The sequence below is a fragment of the Macaca nemestrina genome, chromosome 4 (genome assembly GCF_043159975.1).
Source record: "Macaca nemestrina isolate mMacNem1 chromosome 4, mMacNem.hap1, whole genome shotgun sequence".
Classification (NCBI taxonomy): Eukaryota; Metazoa; Chordata; class Mammalia; order Primates; family Cercopithecidae; genus Macaca; species Macaca nemestrina.
In genome coordinates this window covers 95114829-95131255 of record NC_092128.1, presented here as the reverse complement: position 1 = coordinate 95131255, position 16427 = coordinate 95114829, and the positions used below count along the sequence as shown (strand labels likewise).

Genomic DNA, 16427 nt, shown 5'->3' with positions numbered 1-16427 from the left:
CCCTAAGATGAGGGATATGACCATAAGAACGTCTAGTTCCAGCTCCACTTCTGTCACTGACCTACTGAACCACCTATAAAATGATTATCATGATTTCTCATAGTATCCTGCAGGAATTTCCCTAGGATTAATTACACAATGAGCTTCATAGAGAAAGACACCAAAAATACTTACAAGAATAGGTCAAATCATATGAAATTGCTGGTATTTGATTATTTGTGACCTATAAAAATGGCAATTTCACATGATCTAACCTAATAAAATTCATCATTCCTCGAGCCTGCTATGTGACAGGGATGGGCTGGTTTGGGGATTTGAAGATGATAAAGACATGGTACCTGCCTTCAGGGAGCTCTCAGACCAGTGAGGGAAACAGGCACTTGAGGAAAACACTGAAGTGCATTTGGACAAGGGCCACAGTGGAGGTGCCACAAGACGCTGTGGATAAAAAAGGAAGCCAGCTATTCTCCTGGGCCAGGAGAGCAAGGCCAGAAAGAGGCAAGCAAAGGGTGGCTTTGGAGGGGTTGGGACATTCATTTATGCTGGATTTTGAAGGTTGAGTAATTTACTAAGTGGGAAGGACCATTCTAAATAGAGGAAACAGCTGTGCAAAGACGAAGAAGTATGAAAAAACCTCTCTGGAGGAAAAAAATCATGTAAATATTAAATAATATTAAGATGAGGAGACATTAATTGAACCCTCTGTAACTCCTGTTAGAATGTCCTTTTATTTAATATTACTTCGTTAGTATTTATCATAGGTTGTCCTTGCTTAACAGAGCTTGTGCAAGTTTTTCTGAATCGCTGCAGCACAGAATACTTTTCAGCAGGAAAAAGAGACGAGGCTGGACACATTGCTGGCAGCCAGGTTGAGAAAAGCCCTGTGTTCAGCAACAAGGAGAAGAGCCTCCATTCAGTGGGTGCTGGGGAGGCACTACAGAGTTTTAGGTAGAGTGGCAACATGATCAGATTTGCATTTTGGAAAAGAAAGTCCATAGTGGTGGTGGTTTTATGGAGGAAGGACCAAATCTGGTGCCAGCAGAGGCAAGGGCAGGAGCTGGGGAGCAGTGAAGGGGAGAGAATCCTGGCAAGCAGCGACGTTTAAGGGACAAGAGCAGTTTAGGAGGCAGAAGGAGAACTGAAGACAGTCCGGGGAGAAAGTGGCTTCAAGAAACTGAAATAAGTTCAGCAAGATAAAAACTCAACACTATCCCTGGGATCTGGAACTTGCTCATTGGTGAGAGCAAGAGCAGTTCCTGTGGCATGGACAGAAGTTAGATTTCTGTGGATCAAAGAACAAATGGGAGGTAAGGAGCTGCCAGCAATGAATATGGAAGTAATTTTAAAGGTTAGCTGGAAAGGAAAGAGGAGAGATGGGATGGTTAGAGGGAGTTGTGGAATAGAAGGGAGCCACGGTTGTCTTTTTTGTTTGTTTTGGAGGAGTAGAGAGTCTTGAGCAAGTGTGAAGTGGAGGGAGAGAAGCCAGGGGAAAGGGAGGGAGCAGGCTAGAGGGCATGGAGAGGGAAGGAGGCAATGATTTCAAATGCCCACGAGGTTCCTTTTTCCAGAGCAGGGGGAAATAGGCAGGCCTGGATGCAGCTGTAGATAAGTTTGATGGTGAGGCTGAGAAGAGAAAGATTGAACATGTCTTGACTTCCTCTTTTCTGTGGGATGGGAGGCAAGGTGGAGAGTAGATGGATTGGGTCAGGGTGGAATAGGGCAGCTTCCCAGGAGCACTGGGGATGTGGAATGGCTGCCGAGAGGTGACCAGAGCAAGGCAAGACTTGCCAAGCAGCACTGCAAGCTCAGCAGAAGCTGGAAACCACCAACTGTGGGGACTGTAATTTAGATGTTTGTATTATTTTTCTCCAAGCAGTGTTCAGCAGCATGGATGCAGGAGATTAGAAGGGCGAATTTGGGGAAGGGTCTCTTGATGTGGTAGGTGTAGTGAGAGTTAGGGTTACTGAGAGGGAACGGTTAAATAGACAAGCCATCATAGTATGATTCTGGGTATGTAGGAGAGGCAGTGGAACCCCCCAGAGAACTGATTGGCCTGGGAATGATGGATGGGTTCAGGATACATGAGACAGAGATCTTGGCTGGGCGCCATGGTTCACACCTATAATCCCAGAACTTTGGGAGGCCAAGATGGGTGGATCCCTTGAGTCCAGGAGTTCGAAGCCAGCCTGAGCAATGTGGTGAAACCCTGTCTGTACAAAAAGTACAAAAATTAGCCAGGTGTGGTGTGTGCCTGTCGTCCCAGCTACTTGGGAGGCTGAGGCGGGAGGATCACCTGAACCCAGGAGGTGGAAGTTGCAGTGAGCTGAGATCATACCACTGTACTCCAGCTTGGGTAACAGAGTGAGATCCTGTCTCAAAAAAAAAAAAAAAAAAAAAAGAAGGCAGAGATCTTATGAGGTCTCATGGGCTCCTCATGGGCTCCACAGGCAAGTGCAGTGAGAGCAGAGACAGGGTGTTAACCACATAAGGGGATACGTTTGGGGTGTGGCTGATCAGAGTTCAAGGTCTCCGTGATGGAGTTGTTTTGGGGTCATAAACAGGATCCCAGTGTGGCCGGAAGAGTGGGCTGCTCCAGTGGGGCCTAGATGAAGGTGAATGGAGCAGAGTAGATTAAGAAACTTTCAAGTAAGAGTGAGAGATGGGTATTCCACAAAAATGCTTCCTTGCTTGGGACAGCAGGAGAGTTCGAGTAGGTAGAGATTATGAATCAGGTGCCAAAATGTCCCTTAGAAAAATATACTTGTGAAGTTCAGTTTCTCTTTGGGCATAATGTTCAGCCAATTGGTTTCATGTGCCATCATCTCCTACTGTGGTATTTATTTTCTTTCTCTTTTTTGCAGTAGGATTTGGGAAGACTCCTCTTTGATAAGGCAGGCTATGGCTTGCTTTCCTCTCTGTCTCAGCCTCCCTCTGGTTTCTCCATCATTTGCTGCCTTCCAAAGCTGGTGGATGGTTCATTAACTGCCTTCTGTTCTTGCCAATCATTTACCTGCCCAAGTAGCTGATTTCAATAGTCATAGAAATTTCCTTCTCCATATGAGTGGACATTTCAGACCCCAGATCCTGTTGCTCTTTTCTCAGCATCCTTAACTTCCCTGAGTCCCGAGGTTTCTAAGTCATTCTGCCCCCACACGCCAGGAAGTTATTTGTTTGCCAACCCATTCTCTTTTGCCAAAGCTGTTTGACAAGTTCAACATGAACAGCTTGAAATTGATTTGTAATCAATATAATGTATTAAACTCTTAACTCACAGAGGAACAGTGCAGTTTTCCACAGTATATGTTTTAGAGGTGGTAATATTCAGAACATCAAGCTTTAGGATTTTCCTGTGGACAAGTGCTGAATAACTACTTTAGCTCCACCGTCAGTCACAGCCCGCCCCACAGTGGGAACCACAGAGCTATATCAAGTTAAAAGTTCTGGAGACTCTAGTCTGGGATCATGAAAACACAGTTTAGCTTCCTTTTGTGTTACTAATGCAGGGCCTCTTTCTGGGTTTCACAATGCCCCCCTCTGAAGTGAGTCAGCATTTCTGTGTTTGCTTAACTTCTAAGGTTACTGAAGCACTGAGGGGGACATAGTTGGTCCAAAGTCACGCTGCAGGGATCATGGCAGGTTAAAATCAGACCAAGAACTTGTTTCCACTAGGCAGGACTCCTTGAACCGTGCCACATCTACTGGAAGCAGTTATGTTGATACAAGCCCTGCACTTCTGTCTTTAAATAGTCCACTGGCAACTGTGATTCTAAGTCCCTATGTGGAATTAGTTCAGGCCCTTGTATGAAGTTCAGACTGGTTTGAAGGGATTCTGACAGTTTCTGCCAAATACAATACTTAGATCTAGGAGTGAGAAAAACGATGCAAGATGTCAGGGATATAAAGTGGAGATGAAGTCTGCTCTGTGCCTGTGCTTTCCAACTGGCAGTCATACCGCACACTCTCCTTTCCCTCTGGAAAATTCGTCTAAGTCCAATATCATTTTTCCCTTGAAACAATGAGATTGGATATCCGAGATGCAAGTAGATCCATGTGCGCTGGTATTATTAATCTCCAGAAACTCTCCATGTTCCAGTGTGCCAGGATACAGAGCCAGGGAGGAAGGGTGGTTTCGGATTAATAGCATTCTAAATCTATCGTACATTTTCTTAGCTTCTTTTCCTTAAACATAATTTCAAAGAGACAGAAATCCAAAATAGTGGATGTGGTCTTTTGTTGCTTACAGCATGTCACTTTTCTACGTGTAAAAAATTGTAGTCCACTGTCACTAATAATTAATCATAAAATTATCCATAGCCATCATAAACAGCAAACTCACAGTGAATGGCCTTGGTTAGCAATTTAGGATCTTAGAACTGAAAGGGAATTTAGAAATAATCTGGACCAACCTCCTACTCAATTTGTGCTGCAGCATCCCTGATGAGATATCTAAGTCAGCGGTTCTCAAACTTTGCTGAATATCGGAATCACGTGGGGGAGATTTTAAAGATCTTAACGCCAGGGCTCCACCTCACATCATCTAAGTAAGAATTTCTGGGGGTAAGACCAAGGCATCAGACTTTCTTAAAACTGCCCAGGAGATTATAATGTGCAGCTGAGTCCTGACCAGTGCCCTTGCTTCTGCTCGGCTGTGCTCTGTGGTGAAGTCCTGCTTTGTGGGGTTGGTTGTACACTGACAGACAGTCCTTCCCAATAGAACTAATAGGAATTAATGCCTCTCTAGAAGCCACATAGAACCAATCAGCTCCCTCCCTCACTGAAGCTCTTTGGATATTTGAAGGCAGTAGTAAACAATTTGCAACATACTAACCTATTTCCTTACTATGGCCAAAAATACCAATAAAAATGAAACTCTTGGACACACTACTTCATAGTGTGGATTTTAATCCACTATTTGGCCATTATCCTATCCCAGTTTTATTACTTTGACTCCTTGATGAAATAATTGGGGACAACTGTAGAGAAGTTCTCTGGAAGTTAACGCCAGCGGATTTCTGAAGCGCCAACATGAGCTGTGTTGGTCCTTCCCATCAGCTGTCGAGTTCCCAGCTGCCTAGTTCTTCCTGTCTCTGCACCCTGCACTGCCTACCTCCTCTCCTTGGCTGTCTCACTTGTCTCTGTTCTCCCATTATCTGTGTTTGAGACTGGGTGATGGCCAGGTCTGCAGAAGAGTGGCAGAAGGAAGAAAACAGAAGAGGATGTCATGGTTATGCCCAACACAGAGACTCAGCCACTGAGTCCCTGAGGCCTGATCTAGCACCGTGTGTTAAGAGGCTAAATCCTGGAGTCATAGCTTTTGGTTGTGAACCCTGGCTCCCCCATTCACTGCAGGGGGAAATTTGGGCAAGACCCTTAACCTACCAGAGCCTCAGTTTCTTCATCTGTGAACCCAGGAGTAATAATAGTAACTAACCTCTATGAAATGAAAAGATAATCTGTGGAATATACTTGATACAGTGCCTGGTATGCAGCTAGTGCCTAATCAGAATTAGCTCTTATTATAACCACAGTCCCCTCCCCACCCCCTTCCAAAGCTATCCCTGGTCCACAAGCCCGTCACCTAACTCTCTCCTAATCTAAGCTCCGGCACGGGCTGCCGGACATTACAGACCCTACCTCCTGCCAGTCTCTTTTCTCTGCACCTGGCCAGTGCTTAGCTTAGACTCACCTGGGCTCACAGTGCCTCCCAAAGGCACTGAGAAAAAAAAACCATTAATATTAGCTGTTGTTCCACTGGTTGGCATGGGTTGTGAGGGAAAACTAGCAGCAAATATCTTGCTCCTGATTAGAGTTTTTCTTTGCTGCTTTCAGTTTCCTTTCTCAAGGGGCCACATGAAATTGAACTCAAAACTATGATTTGCCCTTCCCTTAAAGCATGCCAGGAAAATCATTACATTTTTAGCAGGCGCTGGAGGATAGGCTGTTTCCCTTTCCATTTAACAAACATTAAATTTTTGACCAGGGTTCCTTGAACTTCACACACTAGCAATGTGGCCTTTATTTTACTGACTTCTTCATTTTATTTTATCAGTACTGCCAGTAAAACTCTGGGAATGTGATCTGTTAGGTCCTGTCTTCGCCAGCCAAGATTTAAAGGGTGCAACAGATTGAAGATTTTCAAACTACAGAACAGTGCTTTCAATATGTGTTCAGTGGGCAACAAAATGCTTCCTTTGTGGGAGTCCATGCTCCCTCTCTTGGGTTAATGGATGACTTTCCAGGGATGCTGCATAAAAAAGTGATTTAAAAAAATGGCTGTAGGCAGCTGTGAGATAGATTCTTCAACCCAGTATACATTTTATTGCTATTTAAAAACAAGTTTAAATTAGATCCTATAACCATTATGCAACCATGTTCCCTGAAGTCTGTACATACGTCCCTCACTAGTGAGGGGAAAAGAAAGTTGGTAAATTAAGTGTTGCTGGACAGTTCTCAGGTACCCCGACTGTCAGAACAGTTTCACGTGGGTCATATTTAAATCCTCCATTTGATTATTGCTATGGGTTTATTCAGTGTGGCTTCAAAGCAAGCAGAAAAAAAAATTTAAAAAAAGAGCCAAAAGCAACAAAGAGCTACCAACTGAGGAGAAAAAATGCTTGGCTCCAAGAACTCAGTACCAGTATAAATAAAACAAACTCCAATGCTTCCAATGCTTTCTCACTTCAAATTACATCCCTTGATTTTTCCACTCTGATTTTCATTCACTTGACTGAAAGTGAGTAAATCTTTCCTAGGATCAGTGTAGGCTTGCACTCCTTTGTCCGAAGACATGAATTTACCTTGCCTGCACAGACATGTAGACATATCCACAAATATACTTGCAGAAACTGCATGAAGTGGTCCCCAGAAGCTAAATCTGGCCTTAATATATAAGAGGATGTAAATTCTATATTCACTCCCTAGAAAGTAGAGTACATCTTCTAAATTCGCGATCTAAGGTAGAGTTTATCTTCTTTGAGTTGAGTTTTTACTGTTTCCTACAGTAGTGATGGGTTTGTCACTGGTCCATTGCTGGGTAGTCAATAGTTCAATATGTTGTATTGGAGCAAGGACTAGTCCTGCAATATTAACTTGATAACACCATTTTGGAACCAACTATGCCAACCACCTTAAGAAAATTAACACATACACTTACAAACAGCTTAACGCTGTCCTGGAATAGACATTACGTCATTCCCTTTCACTTGATTCATTCATTCGTTTATTCATCAAACAAGTGTTAATTTATTCATTACTAATACAGACTCGAAAATATGAGCAACACATTTACTGTTTCTAAAATTCATGTGCTGAATTTCCCTTGTCCTTGAGTTATATGGATACCAGGATAAAACAAAATCAATATTTGTTCCAGTCATCCTGCATAAATATTTTTCCAGACAAATGGCTATTTACCATATTGAATCAACATAGACCGCTGGAATATAAAAAGGTTATTTGGAAAGTGTTTTTTCCTCCATGGGTCTGGGAACATAGGCTAGGAGGCTACCCCAAAGGGTGGGAAGCAGACCTTGATGGTGTGCCTAATCATGGTGAACCACTATTCCGACATTTACACACGTGATAGCATTTCATCCTCATAAACACCCTAAGAGATAGCTATTCTCACCTCATTTCACAGAGGAGAAAACTGGGATCCCAAAAGGCTAAGTAATTCTGTTCTTAAAACGTTCTGCTCTCTGATTTCAATGACACAACATTTTCCTGATTTTCCCCTTTCTTCTCCTTCTCAGTCTTTTAGCTTTTTCTCCTCCTCCCCTTTATCTGTGACTCAATTTTGAACACTATCTACATTCGCTGGTGATCTCATCTGGTACAATGGCTTTAAATACCACCCATGTGCTCATGACTCTCCAGTGTGTCTCTCCAGCCCAAACCTCTCCCATTACCATCAGACTTGTATATCCAACTGCCTCCTTGAAATTTACACCTGGATAACGAGTGAGCATCTCTGATTTAGTATGCCTAGTTTGGAGATCTTGAGTTTTTCTCTTCGTATCTCTTTCTCCTTGCATTTGAACCACTTAGATAAATGACTCCACCATTTACCCAATCGCTTATATAAATAACCGACGACTCATTTTTTTCATTACTATTCTCCCAATTTATAACAAACATATATTGCAAAATCTCTTTGCATTTCTTCATCTCCACCTTTGTGTAAGCTGATGCAAAATGTCCCTGACTCTCAGAAACTCCCTATTTACCTTCCTCCATCTCCTCACCTAGAATGTAAATCTGATGGCCGGAGCTGCTGTAACCAGTTGTGAGAATGAGAAAAAAGGGACTACAGTCACAGAGACATTAGCCCTGATACACTAAGTCCAAAAGTTACATCTCTCACATCATATTCTAAGGGAAAATAACTCTTGTTTCATCCAAAGTGGTCTGATTTTTGTCTGTTACTAGCAGGTGAAAACATTTCTAAGGGATATGTATTTTCCCTCCACTCCCATCAATCTATATTCACACAGCAGCCATAGGGGTATTTTTTCTAAAAAAACATAAGCTAGGTTTGTTCAGAACCAAATATTTACTGAGCAAATACTACGTGCTATGAATGCCTCTATAGGTGTACCTAAAAGTAACACCAGTGAAGCAAACAAAATTTGGACCCTCTAGTGAGCAAAACAAAGACCCTTGCCTTTGTGGAGACAATCAATATGATAAATAAACAAATTACATGTATGTTAGAAGATGATATGTGCTATATGTGGGGGAAAAAGAAAAATAAATCAGTATAAAGTTGGGCAGAAGTGAGGGATGCAATTTTAAACAATGTGGCCAGGATAGGCTTCAATGAGAAGGTGACATCTGAGAAAAGACATGAAAGACCTAGGTGATCATGGAGATAGTAAAAAGAGATTGTATCCCAGATACGTTCTGAAAAGAAAAATCAAAGGGATTTACTGATGGATTGGCTGTGTGCTATAAGACATAGAGACAAGTCAAACATAACTTCTAGATTTTTGTTTGCACAATTGGTAAGATTGAGTTGCCATTGCTGAGACAAGGAAGGCTAAGTGCACAGCAGATCTGTGGTATGACATAGACATCTCAGAGGCATGTTGATTTTTAGACATCTACCAAACATTTGAGAAGAGATGATGTTGAATAAGCAGTTGAAAGTGTGAGTCAAGAGTTCAGCTAACAGGACTGCACTGCAGGTATGAAGTTGTGGGTCATGGCCTATATGATATTTAAAGCCATGAGATTGTATGAAATTACTAAGATAGTGAGGGTAATTTGAGATAAACAAAGAAGCAGTGTCCTAGAACAGATGCATTATAACATCAATAAGTTGCAGAGGAGAGAAACCAGTGGAGGAGACTGAAAAGAAGCAACCACTGAAATACGAGGAAAACCAAGAAACTGAGGTGAACCAGAAGCCAAATGAAGAAAGTGTTTTAAGGAAGAGAGAGTGATCACTGCTACTGATTATCAAATAATATGAGGACTCAGAACTGATCATTGAGTTTAGCAGCATTGAGGTCATTGGTGACCTGACAAGAAGAGTTTTCATGAATTGTAACGAAAGCTTGATTGGAATGGGTTTAAGAGAGAGTGGGAAGACAGCTCCTTTGAAGAGTTTTACTGCAAAGGCAAGAAAAATATTTGAGTGTATCTGGGGGAGTTTCTTTTAAAAGCTGGGAAAATTGGCAAGTTTGTTAAATGATGAGAATGATCAAGTAAAGATGTAAACATGGATGATGTAGGAGAAAGGGAGACACTTGTTAGAGTGATGTCCTCTAAATGAAGAGATTTGCTTTATATCATGTGGTTTTAACGCATGTCCACCCACAAGCCTAAAATAAAAGTAAAAAAATAACAAGCAAACAAAAAAACCTTGCCCATAATACTTTGACACTATTTCCTTCAATAGGTGGAGTTTAATTGTGTTTCCTCTGAATACGGGCTGGTTTTAGTGAACCGCTTTTAACAAATGGAATGTGACAGAGTGGTGTGTGTGACTTCTGCGACTTGGTCATAAAAGGCATTGTGGCTTCCCTCTTGCTCTCTCGGATCACTTTGTTTGAGGGAAACCAGCTGCCATGCTGTAAGGACCCTCAAGCAGCCCTGTGGAGAGGTTCCTCTGGTGAGGAACTGGGGCCTCCTACCAATAGCCCTGTGAGTGCACCATCTTGGAAGCAGATCTTCCAGAACCAGTCAAGCCTCCAATGGTTAAAGCCCAAGCTGACATCTTCACAGAAACCTCATGAAAGACTGTGAGCCAGAACCATCAGTTAAGTTGCTCCTTCACTCCTGCCGCATAAAAATTGTGGGATGATATATGCTTATTGTTTTAAGCCACTAAATGTTGGGGTAATTGGGAACCCAAGATAGTTTATTTACAGCAACAGATAGGAAGATAGAGTACATGAGGACACTGTGGTGGATGAGTAAAAGTGGAATGAAGAATTTGTGGAGATTCCCCTCAAATTGCTTCAGCTTTCTCAGTGACACAGGAAGCAAGATCAATAGCTGAGAGTTGAGGGTAAAGATGGAAAAAGAAGTGTTGGAGGAGTGAGGAGAAAGGAAAAGTAAAATAGTTGTATTGGGTACAGATGGGGGACAGATAGAATGGACAAGGCAAATGTAGTAGGATGGTAGGCCATATTAAGGACACAAAGGAAGTATGTCTGCAGTCATCATATAAAATGAGACAGTGTGTTGTGTGCTTTGCTTTGGCAATTTCAACTGCATTCGTGCAGAAGCAGAGTAGGTGGGGAGTTGGATTAAACCAGGGATGTACTTTTGCCAAGTGAGTACTATATGACACAAAATAGGGCAAGGTGTATGCAAAGGAGTGTTTATACAAATCAGTCTAATTGCCTTCTTAAAAATCATTTTGGTGTTCTGCTTCCAGGAAGATGGAGTAAACATATTTTGCCCTTTTCCTCCTGTTAAGAACAACTAAGATGCCTGGACATTATATATAAAACAAACACAAAAAGAATCTGAAAGGTGGAGAGAAGAAAGCAGATTGTCAAGGGACTTCAGAACCCTAGAAATGAACTTGTGGTGAGTTTTCTGGGTTTTCCTGTTGCTTCACATATACCAGACTTGTAGCTGAAGAAGATAGCAATATGGAAATGCCAACAACAAGAGCAGACAAAAAAAGTCCCAACAAAATCCTGCTCTCTCTAGTCAAAGGATCAGGAAAGGGAAGTCTAGCAAGACGAAAGCGATTAGACAATAAATAATCTACCCTCACATAGCTGTAAAAACACAGCATCTCTCCATACATACTGGGGTAGTGTCAGAGAAGGCCAGGTAGGGAGTTAGGACTTTCATTTCTGCTGGCCAGTTTTGAGGTTTGCCCTTCTCGCAATGTCAGTGGAAACCACCTGGGACACCTCAGCAGTAAAAAGTCATTCCTTTCTCTCTCTACTAGGGTAGAGAGCCAGGACTTTCATGATTATCCGATGGTAATGAAGCCATACCCACTGCAATGTCGGTGGAGACTACTTGGGGAACCAGATCCCCATTGCTACCCAGCAGTAACAAGGAGCACCCTCCCTTGAGAGTGAGTGGTCAACATCAGCCCTAACATATTAATATGTTACACCAAATACAAATAATCTAAATATACCAATTTAAGCAAGTAAAAGTAAAAAGATGGAAAGAGACATATCATGCAAACATTAATCAAAGGAAAGCAGGAGTGGCTCTATTAACATGAGATAAAGTAGACTCCAGAGTGAAGAAAATGACCAGAGACAGAGAGGGATATTTTATAATGATAAAAGGGTCAATCCACCAAGAAGACGTAGCAATCCTAAATACGTATGCACCCAACAACAGAGCTGTAAAATATGTGAAGCAAAAACTGCAAAATATGTGAAACAAAAATTGATAGGACTGAAAGGAGGAATAGACAAATCCACAATCATGGTTGAAAAGTTTGATACTCCTTTCTCAACAATTAGCAGAATACCTAGACAGAAATCAGCAAGGACATAGAAAACTCAACACTGCTGAGCACCAGGATTGGATCAACATCCATAGAACCCTTCATCCAATAATAGCCGTGTCCATGGAATATATGTGAGATAGACTCTATCTTGGGCCATAAAACAAACCTTAATGAATTTAAAAGAATGAAAAGGATATAGTGTGTTTTTCAACTACATTGAAATAAAAATAGAAATCAATAAAAAAGATAAGAGGAAAATCTCTAAACACATGGAAACTAAATAATCTATGGGTCACACAGGAAGTCTCAAAGGAAATAAAGAAAACTAACTAAATGCAAGTCAAATTACAATGTATCAAAATTTGTGGGACACAGCTAATGCAGTACTGAGAGGGAAATTTGTAACACTGAATGTGTACATTAAAAAAAGGAAAACTCTTAAATCCGTAATCTAAGCTCCTATTTCAAGAACCTAAAAAAATTACAAAATAAACCGAAACAAAGAGAAGGAATAAAATGAGATTAGAATACAAATCGATAAAATTGAAAACAGAAAGTAGTAAAAAATCAGTGAAACAGAGAACTGGCTCTTTGAAAAGATCAATAAAATGGACAAACATCTTGCAAAACTGACAAAGACATAAAGAGAAAACACACAAATTCCCAACATTAGGAAGGAAACAGGCTATCTTTATTGACCCTGAACACATCAAAAGGATAATAAAGGAATACTGTGAATAACTCTACACACATATACCTGAAAATGTAGACAAAATAAACCAATTCCTGGAAAACCAAAAATGACCACAACTTACCCAACATGAAGTGGATTGTTTGAATAGCTTTATAACTACTAAGGAAATCAAATTTGTAATTTAAAAATTCCCCAGAACATCTTCAGGCCCAGATGGTTGCATCAGAGAATTCTACCATATGTTTAAAGAAGAGTTAACAACCAATTCTACACAATCTCTTTCAGAAAATAGAAAGAAAGAAAAACTTCTCTATTCACTATTTAAAAAGCTAGTATTGCCCAATATCAAAACTAGACAAAAACAGCACAAAAAAGGAAAATTACAGACCAATATTCTTTATGAGTATAGACACAAAAATCCTTAACAAACTATTAGCAAATAGAATTCAGCAACATATAAAATAAACTATATACCACGACAATGTGAGGCTTATTGCAGGAAACAAAGCTGATTTAATATTTGAAAATAAGTCAACGTATTATCAGGCTAAAGAAGTAAAATTTCATGATCATATCAATCATGATAGAAAAAACATTTGACAAAATTCAATACATTCCTGATTTAAAAAAAACCTCTTAGAAAAATTGGAATAGGGAGAACTTTGTCAACACTGTAAAGAGCACCTACAAAAAAATTTATAGCCAATGTTAAATTCAGTAGTGAAAGACTGAATGTTTTCTCCCTATTATCAGGAGTTAAGCAAGACTGTTTACTCTTACTACTCATATTCAACATAGTGCTGGATATCCTAGCTGGTATAATAAGGCAAGAAAAAGAAATAAAAGACATACAATTTGGAAAGAAACAAATAAAACTGTCCCTATTTGAAGATGACATAATAACCCACTTAGAAAATACCCAAGAATCCGCCAAAAAAAAATATATATGTAAAATCCTAGAGCTAATGAGTAAGTTCAGCAAAATATAAGATAAACATCCAAAAATTGATTGTATTTCATATATTATCAATGAACCCCTGAAGACTGAAATAAAAATACTAACATTATTTATCATTATTTAAAAACAAAAATGAAATACTTAGATGTGAATCTATAAAAACATGAATAGCACTGGTATGATGAAAACTACAAAACACTGATGAAAGAAATTTAAAAAAATGGAGAGATATACTGTGTTCATGGATTGGAAGACTCAACATATTAAAGATGTCAGTGCTCCCCAAATTGATATACAGGTTTAACACAATTTCTACTAAAATTCCAATAAGATTTTTTTGTGGATATAGTCAAGATTGTCATAAAATTTATATAAAATAAGGAAGTAGTATAGCTAAAATATTTCAAAAAAATTAAAGAAGAGCAAACAATCTACCCAATTTTGACCTATTATGTAATCAAGACTATGAGATACTGGTGAAGGGATCGACATATAGATCAATAGAACAGAACAGAAAACCCAGCAATAGACTCTTACAAATATGCCCAACTGATTTTTGACAAAGGTGCAAAAACAGTTCATCAGAGGAAAGATAAGTTTTCCAAGAAATGATGCTGAAGCAATTGGACATTCACAAACAAAAAAATGAAGCCTCACCATAAACCTCACCCATTATATAAACATTAACTCAAAATTGATCACAGACTTAAATGTAAAACATAAACTTATCCTGTTTTTTAAAACGGAAGAAAATCTTTAGGACCTTGAGCTGGACTAAGAATCTTAGACTTGACACCAAAAGTACAATTCATGAAAGGAAAAATTGATAAACTGTATTTTATCAAAATTAAAAAGTTCTGCTTTGCGAAAAACTCTGTGAAGAGTTGAAAAGATGAGTTACAGAGTGGGGGGCCATATTTGTAAACCACATATCTTATAAAGGACTAGAAGGTAGAATTTAAAAAATACTCTCAAAACTCAAGAATAAAAAATTGAACAATCCAATTAGAACATGGGCAAAAGATATGACGAGACATTTCTCTGAAGAAGAGAAACAGATGGCTAATAAGCACATGAAAAGATGTTCACCATCATTAGCCATTGGGAAATGTAAATTAAAACTGTAATGAGATATTACCACATATGGGTCAGAATGGGTAAAATCAAAAATAGTAGCAACACCACGTTTTGGTGAGGATGCAGAGAAATGGAATCACTCGTACATTGCTGGTGGGAATGTAAAATGGCATAGCCACTCTGGAAAACGGTTTGGCAGTTTCTTGAAAAACTAAACATGCAACTACCTTATGACCCATCGATTGTACTCCTGTGCATTTATTCCAGAGAAATGAAGACATACAAAAACCTATATATGAATGCTTATAGAAGCTTTGTTTGTAATAGCCCTAAATTGGAAATAACTCAGTTGTCTTTTGACAGGTGAATAGTTAAACTGTGGTTCATTCTACCATGGAATATTACTCATCAATAAAAAGGGATGAACTACTGACATATACAATAAAGTGGACAACGGACTCTCCAGTGAATTATGCTTAGTGAAAAAAGTAAATCGCAAAGGTTATACTGTACAATTCAATTTATATAACATTCTGGAAATGACAAAATTATAAAAGTCTATTACAGATGTGTGGTTAACAGAAGTTAAAGAAGGAGGAAGGGAAGAAGGTGACTGGAAAGTGAAAGTGGCTATCAAAGGACAAGATGGGGAGTTCTTGTGGTGACGGAAATGTTCTGTATCTTGACTCTATCAGTGATAATGTCCTCATTGTGGCATCACTATGGATTTACAAGATGCAGCCACTGGGGGGAAAGTGGGTAAAGGGAACACCCACTCTCTCTGTATTATTTCTGACAACTGCATGTGAATTTACATTTATCTGTTAAAATGAAACATTTAATTTAAAATATTATTTGTTTTACTTCCAGTTGCTTTTAAAATAAAATGTGGCCCACAGGTGTCCACTGATCCTATCTACCTGACACTGCAATCTCTTACTGTACCACGTTTCTAACTCCAGCCACATTGTCGCTTTACTTTAATAACATTGAGCTCTCTTCTACTCCTGGTTCTTTGCATTTGCTGTTTCCTCTGCTTGAGAATGCTCTCTCCCAGTTCTTTACATGGTTCCTCATTCTGAGCCTGCAGGTCTCAACTCAAACACCGCCTGCTCAGAGAAGTCAGCCCTTACTTGCAAATCACAGGAAGGGAGAGTAGTTAAGCCCTGCAGCCTGCTGCCTGAGGGCTGAATTGCAATACCTCCATTCAATGGCCTTAAGGTCTAGGGCATCAGGCTTAACACCAGCTCTGTGTCTGTGTTCCCATCTCTAAAATGGGCACCCTGTTAGTTTCTCCTTCACAAAATTGTTATAAGAATTAAAGGGGGGCCAGGTGTGGTGGCTCATGTCTGTAATCCCAGCACTTTGGGAGGCTGAGTGGGCGGATCACCTGAGGTTGGGAGTTCGAGACTAGCCTGACCAATATGGAGAAACCCTGTCTCTACTAAAAATACACAAATTAGCTGGGCGTGGTGGTGCATGCCTGTAATCCCAACTACTCGGAAGGCTGAGGCAGGAGAATCGCTTGAAACCTGGAGGCAGAGGTTGCAGTGAGCCGAGATCAAGTATTAAATGGGTTAACATAGTCATTTAAACTAGCACCTGAAATGTCATAAAGCCCACATAAGAGTTATTTACTATTATTTTAAAAACCTCCTGTAGCTACTCTCCATCTCTTTGGTTCTCAAGGTTTGATCCCTGGATCAGCAGTATCCCCATTACCTGAGAACTCGTGAAATAGGCACACTTTCAGGCCATACCCC

At 40.0% G+C, this 16427-nt stretch overlaps 1 long non-coding RNA gene across 1 annotated transcript; it reads left to right on the top strand.

Moving 5' to 3' along the window:
- Positions 1 to 801: 801 nt before the first annotated feature.
- Positions 802 to 15579, top strand: LOC105475706 (uncharacterized). Its single transcript, XR_983589.3, has 3 exons — positions 802 to 1307; positions 9902 to 11040; positions 15028 to 15579. It is a non-coding gene; the product is annotated as an uncharacterized lncRNA (long non-coding RNA).
- The last annotated feature ends 848 nt before the right edge of the window (positions 15580 to 16427 follow it).